We start from the raw sequence: 9,680 nt of genomic DNA, 5'->3' as shown, positions 1-9,680 counted from the left end.
CTCTGGGCTAGGGTGTGAGGGCCAGGATACTTGCACTCAGGGCTAGGGTGTGAGGGCCAGGATACTTGCACTCTGGTCTAGTGTGTGAGGAGCTAGGATACTTGCACTCTGGGCTAGGGTGTGAGTTCCGGGATACTTGCACTCTGAGATAGGGTGGGAGGGCCAGGATACTTGCACTCTGGGCTAGGGTGGGAGGGCCAGGATACTTGCACTCTGGGCTGGGGTGTGAGGGCCAGGATTCTTGCACTCTGGGCTAGGGTGTGGAGGCCAGAATATTTGCACTCTGGTCTAGGGTGTGAGGACCAGGATACTTGCACTCTTGGCTAGGGTGTGAGGGCCAGGATACTTCCACTCTGGTCTAGGGTGTAAGGGGCCAGGATACTTGCACTCTGGGCTAGGGTGTGAGGGCCAGGATACTTGCACTCTGGGTTTGGGTGTGAGCGGCCAGGATACTTGCACTCTGGGCTAGGGTGTGAGAGCCAGGATACTTGCACTCTGGGCTAGGGTCTGAGTGCCAAGATTCTTGCACTCTGGGCTAGGGTGTGAGGGGCCAGGATATTTGCACTTTGGGCTAGGGTGTAAGGACCAGGATACTTGCACTCCGGGCTAGTGTGTGAGGGCCAGGATACTTGCACTCTGGGCTAGGGTGTGAGGGCCAGGATACTTGCACTCTGGGATAGGGTGTAGGGCCATGGATCTTGGACTGTGGGTTAGGGTGAGAAAGGGAGGGTTTTTGCAATCTTAGCTGTTTGGTAAGGGCCACAGTTCTTGTAATTTTAGCTGGGAGGGAAGGGGTGTGGGTAAGGGGTCCTTCACGGACAGGGATCAAAGGTCTATAGTTTCTGCACTCTTAACCACCACCAATAGGTGGGTGAAGCCCACCCCTGAGACTCTTGTGCATTTTTCACTGCCGTCTGTGTCTCTGCGTCTCAGATTGCCACCTGTCAAGCAGTCAGTACCTGTCTTCCGTAGCTAGTACTCTGTATATCTTGTACTTTTGTTATCACGTTATTTCTTTCCATTAATGTCGTAAGGGCAGATGGGTAATGGGGTATCTTACATTTCCGTATGTCTTCTCATGTATATACATATAGATAGATATATAGATAGATGTAGGTAAAATTGGTAAATTAGCAAAGAACTCATTTAAAATTAAGTCCTTCTTAAAATTTTCTCTTATACGTTTAAAGATATATTTCTTTCACTTACGTTAATGTAAAAATTAATAATTTTGTACCAAAAGAACCTTAGAAAATTTACCTAACCTTATTATAACAAGCGCAATTTAACATAGCTTAATCCAGCGAAATATATTTTAAATAAGTTGACAATAGTTTAATAATAAACACAAAGAATTTTTTTTTCGTTAGGTTCAGAATGATTTTTGCGAAATTATTACATATACAAATTTTCACTTGCCTTATTCGACAAGAATAAAATCGCAAGTTTTACCTATTCGGCACGACATATATATTTATTTTTTTATTAACACACTGGCCGATTCCCAATAAGGCAGCGTGGCCCGAAAAAGAAAAACTTTCACCTTCATTCACTCCATCACTGTCCTGCCAGAAGGGTGCTTTACACTACAGTTTTTAAACCACAACATTAACACCCCTCCTTCAGAGTGCAGGCACTGTACTTCCCATCTCCAGGATTCAAGTCCAGCCTGCCGGTTTCCCTGAATCCCTTCAAAAATGTTACTTTGCTCACACTCCAACAGCACGTCAAGTATTAAAAGCCATTTGTCTCCATTCACTCCTATCAAACACGCTCACGCATACCCGCTGGAAATCTAAGCCCCTCGCACACAAAACCTCCTTTACTCCTTCCCTCCAACCTTTCCTAGGCCGACCTCTACCCCGCCTTCCTTCCGCTACAGACTGATACACTCATGAAGTTCTGTTTCCTTCCATTCTCTCTACATGTCCGAACCACCTCAACAACCCTTCCTCAGCCCTCTGGACAACTGTTTTGGCAATCCCGCACCTCCTCCTAACTTCCAAACTATGAATTCTCTGCATTATATTCACACCACACATTGTCCTCAGACATGACATCTCCACTGCCTCCAGCCTTCTCCTCGCTGCAACATTCATCACCCATGCTTCACACCCATATAAGAGCGTTGGTAAAACTATACTCTCATACATTCCCCTCTTTGCCTCCAAGGACAAAGTTCTTTGTCTACACAGACTCCTAAGTGCACTGCTCACCCTTTTCTCCTCATCAATTATATGATTCACCTCATCTTTCATAGACCCATCCGCTGACACGTCCACTCCCAAACATCTGAATACATTCACCTCCTACATACTCTCTCCCTCCAGTCTGATATCCAATCTTTCATCACCTAATCTTTTTGTTATCCTCATAGCCTTACTCTTTCCCGTATTCACTTTTAATTTTCTTCTTTTTACATACCCTTCCAAATTCATCCACCAACCTTTGCAACTTCTCTTCAGAATCTCCCAAGAGCACAGTGTCATCATCAAAAAGCAACTATGACAACTCCCACTTTATATATGATTCTTTATCTTTTAACTCCACGCCCCATCTATAAATATATTAAACAACCACGGTGACATCACACATCCTTGTCTAAGGCCTACTTTTACTGGGAAATAATCTCCCTCTTTCCTACATGCTCTGACTTGAGCCTCACTATCCTCGTAAAAACTCTTCACTGCTTTCAGTAACCTACCTCCTACACCATACACTTGCAACATCTGCCACATTGCCCTCCTATCCACCCTGTCGTACGCCTTTTCCAAATCCATAAATGCCACAAAAACCTCTTTAGCCTTATCTGAATATGTTTCACTGTAAACACTTGGTCCACACACCCCCTACCTTTCCTAGAGCATGCTCTCTGCCAATCCCTAGATACCTTACCCTCTTTCATACATTTATTAACTAATAACACCAACCACTCCAAAACTATATCCCCACCTGCTTTTAACATTTCTATCTTTATCCCATCAATCCCAGCTGCCTTACCCCCTTTCATTTTACCTACTGCCTCACGAACTTCCCCCACACTCACAAATGGCTCTTCCTCACTCCTACAAGAAGTTATTCCTCCTTGCCCTATACACGAAATCACAGCTTCCCTATCTTCATCAACATTTAACAATTTCTCATAATATTCCCTCCATCTTCCCAGTACCTCTAACTCTCCATTTAATAACTCTCCTCTCCTATTTTTAACTGACAAATCCATTTGTTCTCTAGGCTTCCTTAAATTGTTAATCTCACTCCAAAACTTTTTCTTATTTTCAACAAAATTTGTTGATAACATCTCACCCACTCTCTCATTTGCTCTCTTTTTACATTGCTTCACCACTCTCTTAATCTCTCTCTTTTTCTCCATATACTCTTCCCTCCTTGCATCACTTATACTTTGTAAAAACTTCTCATATGCTAACTTTTTCTCCCTTACTAATCTCTTTACATCATCATTCCACCAATCGCTCCTCTTCCCTCCTGCACCCACTTTCCTGTAACCACAAACTTCTGCTGAACACTCTAACACTACATTTTTAAACCTACCCCATACCTCTTCGACCCCATTGCCTATGCTCTCATTAGCCCATCTATCCTCCAATAGCTGTTTATATCTTACCCTAACTGCCTCCTCTTTTAGTTTATAAACCTTCACCTCTCTCTTCCCTGATGCTTCTGTTCTCCTTGTATCCCATCTACCTTTTACTCTCAGTGTAGCTACAACTAGAAAGTGATCTGATATATCTGTGGCCCCTCTATAAACATGTACATCCTGAAGTCTACTCAACAGACTTTTATCTACCTCTACATAATTCAATAAACTACTGTCATTTCGCCCTACATCATATATATGTATATATATGTATATATATATATATATATATATATATATATATATATATATATATATATATATATATATATATATATATATATATATATATATATATATATATATATATATATATATATATATATATATATATTATTTATCTATTTGTTTATGGTGAATGATTTCAATGATTTTTTTTAATTTTTCGTGAATAAAGTATATAAATTAATACAACAATTTCTGTAATCTCTTGGCATTTTATTTCTAACCTCTATGTCATTTCTTTGGCTATATTACATTCTTTTTCCCTTCGAATGCACCTCTCTCAAAAACTTTCTCCACACTTCATAGTTTCATAGTCTTCTCTTCCCTGCTCTAGCTTCCTGCAATTCTTTGCTTCCATTTCCCTCTCTCTCTCTCCAGTCTCTCTTTGTTGGATAGCAAGGCTTAGACCATGGTGATTCTCACGTGTGATTCGTTTAGGTGAGGGTGAATATCTTGTTAAAACTTGCCGCTTGTGCACGCGTGAAGCCCTTGGGAAGATGGACATTCTGGCAGATCGTCAATCGTACGGTTGTTCAACTTCACTAACAAAAGAGATTTATTTCACCTGCCGGTTGTGGGTTCTGAAGCTGATTTGGCATTCTTTCACTGCTTCCCAAGAACTCTGACGTCGCATCTCAGAACCTCCCTTGAAAGTAGCAGAAATTCGATGGTCACACTTCAAAAGCACTCCTGATACAGACAAGAACCCCATCATCACACATTTGAATCACTCTTTAGAACGACAAGAGCTCTACCGTCACACGCCTCAGAATCACTCCTGAGAGCTTCAAGAATTCGGCCATCACTCCTCAGAATCACTCATGGGAGCTTTAAGAACTCGACCGCCTCACCTTCTCAGGACCACTCTTGGGAACGGTGAAAAATTCCTAAAGAAAATAAGTGGCGAGGAAATAAATATACCCTCAAAAATATTAAGAATAAAAAGTTAATGGGAGTTGAGACTGCGAGTCTCTAGTGAAGATTAATGTGGTGCTTGAGTGACAGATCCTCACTCTCCCTCAAAGTCATCACACACACGAATAAAAATGCTTTCACTGCACCACCATTTCGAGTAAGGTGGAAGAGGAGAGCTGCGTAGACGTTGTATTCTAGTGATATAGCACCGACTTGGTAGTTACGACCGGCTATATTTAGTTAACTCACAGCTAACTCAAACACACTGGAGATGTTAGATGACTTTTCTGCCCGTCCATGGCCATTACCAAATTTAATATATGAATTGTTAGAGTTACGGTATTGTGACTTATATTTCATGGTTAGTTTATAGGTCTGAGATCAGTCGACTACACTCTGGAAAGTTTATATACGAAGAGAGTTACACATCACTTAGTGCATAAGCATGGCATAGGGTAATATTAGTAACAAACTCTGCATTAATACCGATTATGACACAAACTGTGAAGGGAACTCTAGGGAGCTCCAACTGTTCAGCAGCTCGTAAATAGATTCCAAGATAATATTGGCTTCGTGGGCGCAGCATCGTATAGATTATGCATCACTAATAATTGTGAAATGAGAATACCATCATATCGTGAAAATAATAAGCTGTAATAATATGTATATCTATATATATATATATATATATATATATATATATATATATATATATATATATATATATATACATATATATATATATATATTTATATATATATATATATATATATATATATATATATATATATATATATATATATATATATATATATATATATATATATATATATATATATTATTATTTATTATCACACTGGCCGATTCCCACCAAGGCAGGGTGGCCCGAAAAAGAAAAACTTTCACCATCATTCACTCCATCACTGTCTTGCCAGAAGGGTGCTTTACACTACAGTTTTTAAACTGCAACATTAACACCCCTCCTTCAGAGTGCAGGCACTGTACTTCCCATCTCCAGGACTCAAGTCCGGCCTGCCGGTTTCCCTGAATCCCTTCATAAATGTTACTTTGCTCACACTCCAACAGCACGTCAAGTATTAAAAACCATTTGTCTCCATTCACTCCTATCAAACACGCTCACGCATGCCTGCTGGAAGTTCAAGCCCCTCGCACACGAAACCTCCTTTACCCCCTCCCTCCAACCTTTCCTAGGCCGACCCCTACCCCGCCTTCCTTCCACTACAGACTGATACACTCTTGAAGTCATTCTGTTTCGCTCCATTCTCTCTACATGTCCGAACCACCTCAACAACCCTTCCTCAGCCCTGTGGACAACAGTTTTGGTAATCCCGCACCTCCTCCTAACTTCCAAACTACGAATTCTCTGCATTATATTCACACCACACATTGCCCTCAGACATGACATCTCCACTGCCTCCAGCCTTCTCCTCGCTGCAACATTCATCACCCATGCTTCACACCCATATAAGAGCGTTGGTAAAACTATACTCTCATACATTCCCCTCTTTGCCTCCTAGGACAAAGTTCTTTGTCTCCACAGACTCCTAAGTGCACCACTCACTCTTTTTCCCTCATCAATTCTATGATTCACCTCATCTTTCATAGAACCATCTGCTGACACGTCCACTCCCAAATATCTGAATACGTTCACCTCCTCCATACTCTCTCCCTTCAATCTGATATTCAATCTTTCATCACCTAATCTTTTTGTTATCCTCATAACCTTACTCTTTCCTGTATTCACCTTTAATTTTCTTCTTTTGCACACCCTACCATTTTCATCCACCAATCTCTGCAACTTCTCTTCAGAATCTCCCAAGAGCACAGTGTCATCAGCAAAGAGCAGCTGTGACAACTCCCACTTTGTGTGTGATTCTTTATCTTTTAACTCCACGCCTCTTGCCAAGACCCTCGCATTTACTTCTCTTACAACCCCATCTATAAATATATTAAACAACCACGGTGACATCACACATCCTTGTCTAAGGCCTACTTTTACTGGGAAAAAATTTCCCTCTTTCCTACATACTCTAACTTGAGCCTCACTATCCTCGTAAAAACTCTTCACTGCTTTCAGTAACCTACCTCCTACACCATACACTTGCAACATCTGCCACATTGCCCCCCTATCCACCCTGTCATACGCCTTTTCCAAATCCATAAATGCCACAAAGACCTCTTTAGCCTTATCTAAATACTGTTCACTTATATGTTTCACTGTAAACACCTGGTCCACACACCCCCTACCTTTCCTAAAGCCTCCTTGTTCATCTGCTATCCTATTTTCCGTCTTACTCTTAATTCTTTCAATTATAACTCTACCATACACTTTACCAGGTATACTCAACAGACTTATCCCCCTATAATTTTTGCACTCTCTTTTATCCCCTTTGCCTTTATACAAAGGAACTATGCATGCTCTCTGCCAATCCCTAGGTACCTTACCCTCTTCCATACATTTATTAAATAATTGCACCAACCACTCCAAAACTATATCCCCACCTGCTTTTAACATTTCTATCTTTATCCCATCAATCCCAGCTGCCTTACCCCCTTTCATTTTACCTACTGCCTCACGAACTTCCCCCACACTCACAACTGGCTCTTCCTCACGCCTACAAGATGTTATTCCTCCTTGCCCTATACACGAAATCACAGCTTCCCTATATTCATCAACATTTAACAATTCCTCAAAATATTCCCTCCATCTTCCCAATACCTCTAACTCTCCATTTAATAACTCTCCTCTCCTATTTTTAACTGACAAATCCATTTGTTCTCTAGGCTTTCTTAACTTGTTAATCTCACTCCAAAACTTTTTCTTATTTTCAACAAAATTTGTTGATAACATCTCACCCACTCTCTCATTTGCTCTCTTTTTACATTGCTTCACCACTGTCTTAACCTCTCTCTTTTTCTCCATATACTCTTTCCTCCTTGCATCACTTCTACTTTGTAAAAACTTCTCATATGCTAACTTTTTCTCCCTTACTACTCTCTTTACATCATCATTCCACCAATCGCTCCTCTTCCCTCCTGCACCCACTTTCCTGTAACCACAAACTTCTGCTGAACACTCTAACACTACATTTTTAAACCTACCCCGTACCTCTTCGACCCCATTGCCTATGCTCTCATTAGCCCATCTATCCTCCAATAGCTGTTTATATCTTACCCTAACTGCCTCCTCTTTTAGTTTATAAACCTTCACCTCTCTCTTCCCTGATGCTTCTATTTTCCTTGTATCCCATCTACCTTTTACTCTCAGTGTAGCTACAACTAGAAAGTGATCTGATATATCTGTGGCCCCTCTATAAACATGTACATCCTGAAGTCTACTCAACAGTCTTTTATCTACCAATACATAATCCAACAAACTACTGTCATTTCGCCCTACATCATATCTTGTATACTTATTTATCCTCTTTTTCTTAAAATATGTATTACCTATAACTAAACCCTTTTCTATACAAAGTTCAATCAAAGGGCTCCCATTATCATTTACACCTGGCACCCCAAACTTACCTACCACACCCTCTCTAAAAGTTTCTCCTACTTTAGCATTCAGGTCCCCTACCACAATTACTCTCTCACTTGGTTCAAAGGCTCCTATACATTCACTTAACATCTCCCAAAATCTCTCTCTCTCCTCTGCATTCCTCTCTTCTCCAGGTGCATACACGCTTATTATGACCCACTTCTCGCATCCAACCTTTACTTTAATCCACATAATTCTTGAATTTACACATTCATATTCTCTTTTCTCCTTCCATAACTGATCATTTAACATTACTGCTACCCCTTCCTTTGCTCTAACTCTCTCAGATACTCCAGATTTAATGCCATTTATTTCCCCCCACTGAAACTCTCCTACCCCCTTCAGCTTTGTTTCGCTTAGGGCCAGGACATCCAACTTGTTTTCATTCATAACATCAGCAATCATCTGTTTCTTGTCATCCGCACTACATCCACGCACATTTAAGCATCCAAGTTTTATAAAGTTTTTCTTCTTCTCTTTTTTAGTAAATGTCTACAGGAGAAGGGGTTACTAGCCCATTGCTCCCGGCATTTTAGTCGCCTCATACGACACGACGCATGGCTTACGGAGGAAAGATTCTTTTCCACTTCCCCATGGACATATATATATATATATATGTGTGTGTGTGTGTGTGTGTGTGTGTGTGTGTGTGTGTGTGTGTGTGTGTGTGTGTGTGTGTGTGTGTGTGTGTGTGTGTGTATAATGTCGTGCCCAATAGGTAAAACTGGTCCTTTCTAAAAAAATTTTCTTATATGTTTAAAGATATGTTTTTTTCAATTACGTTAATGTAAAAATTAATAATTTTGTGCCAAAAGAACCTTAGACAACTTACCTAACCTTATTTTAACAAGCGCAATTTAATTTAGCCTAATCCAACTAAATATTTTTTAGAGAAGTTTACAATAATTTAATAATAAACACAATTAAAATATTTTCTCGTTAGGTTCAGAATGATTTTTCCGAAATTATTGCATACACAAATTTTAGCTTGCCTTATTCGGCAAGAAGATCGTTGCTATTTAAGCCAAAATCACAAGTTTTACCTATTCGGCACGACATGTGTATATATATATATATATATATATATATATATATATATATATATATATATATATATATATATATATATATATATATATATATATATATATATATATATATATGTGCATGTTTAACAACTCCCAAAAAGGTGGTAATCTTTTACACCTGGAGGTTATTCCGGGGATCAACGCCCCCGCGGCCCGGTCCATGACCACATTATCTCTCAGTCTACGGCAGGATTCGAACCTGCAAACTCGGCATCAAAAAATACAGTACTTTCTC

At 40.0% G+C, this 9,680-nt stretch overlaps 1 protein-coding gene across 1 annotated transcript in view; it reads right to left on the bottom strand.

The window, feature by feature from the left end:
- LOC128687573 (uncharacterized) overlaps window positions 1-9,680 on the bottom strand; it is a 321,474-nt gene that overhangs the window by 183,421 nt on the left and 128,373 nt on the right. The gene's annotated exons all lie outside the window — the stretch shown is intronic.

This window comes from Cherax quadricarinatus, chromosome 1 (genome assembly GCF_038502225.1).
Source record: "Cherax quadricarinatus isolate ZL_2023a chromosome 1, ASM3850222v1, whole genome shotgun sequence".
NCBI classification, from domain to species: domain Eukaryota; kingdom Metazoa; phylum Arthropoda; class Malacostraca; order Decapoda; family Parastacidae; genus Cherax; species Cherax quadricarinatus.
Note: the sequence above shows the minus strand (reverse complement) of the source record. Positions and strands in the feature narration are given on the sequence as shown.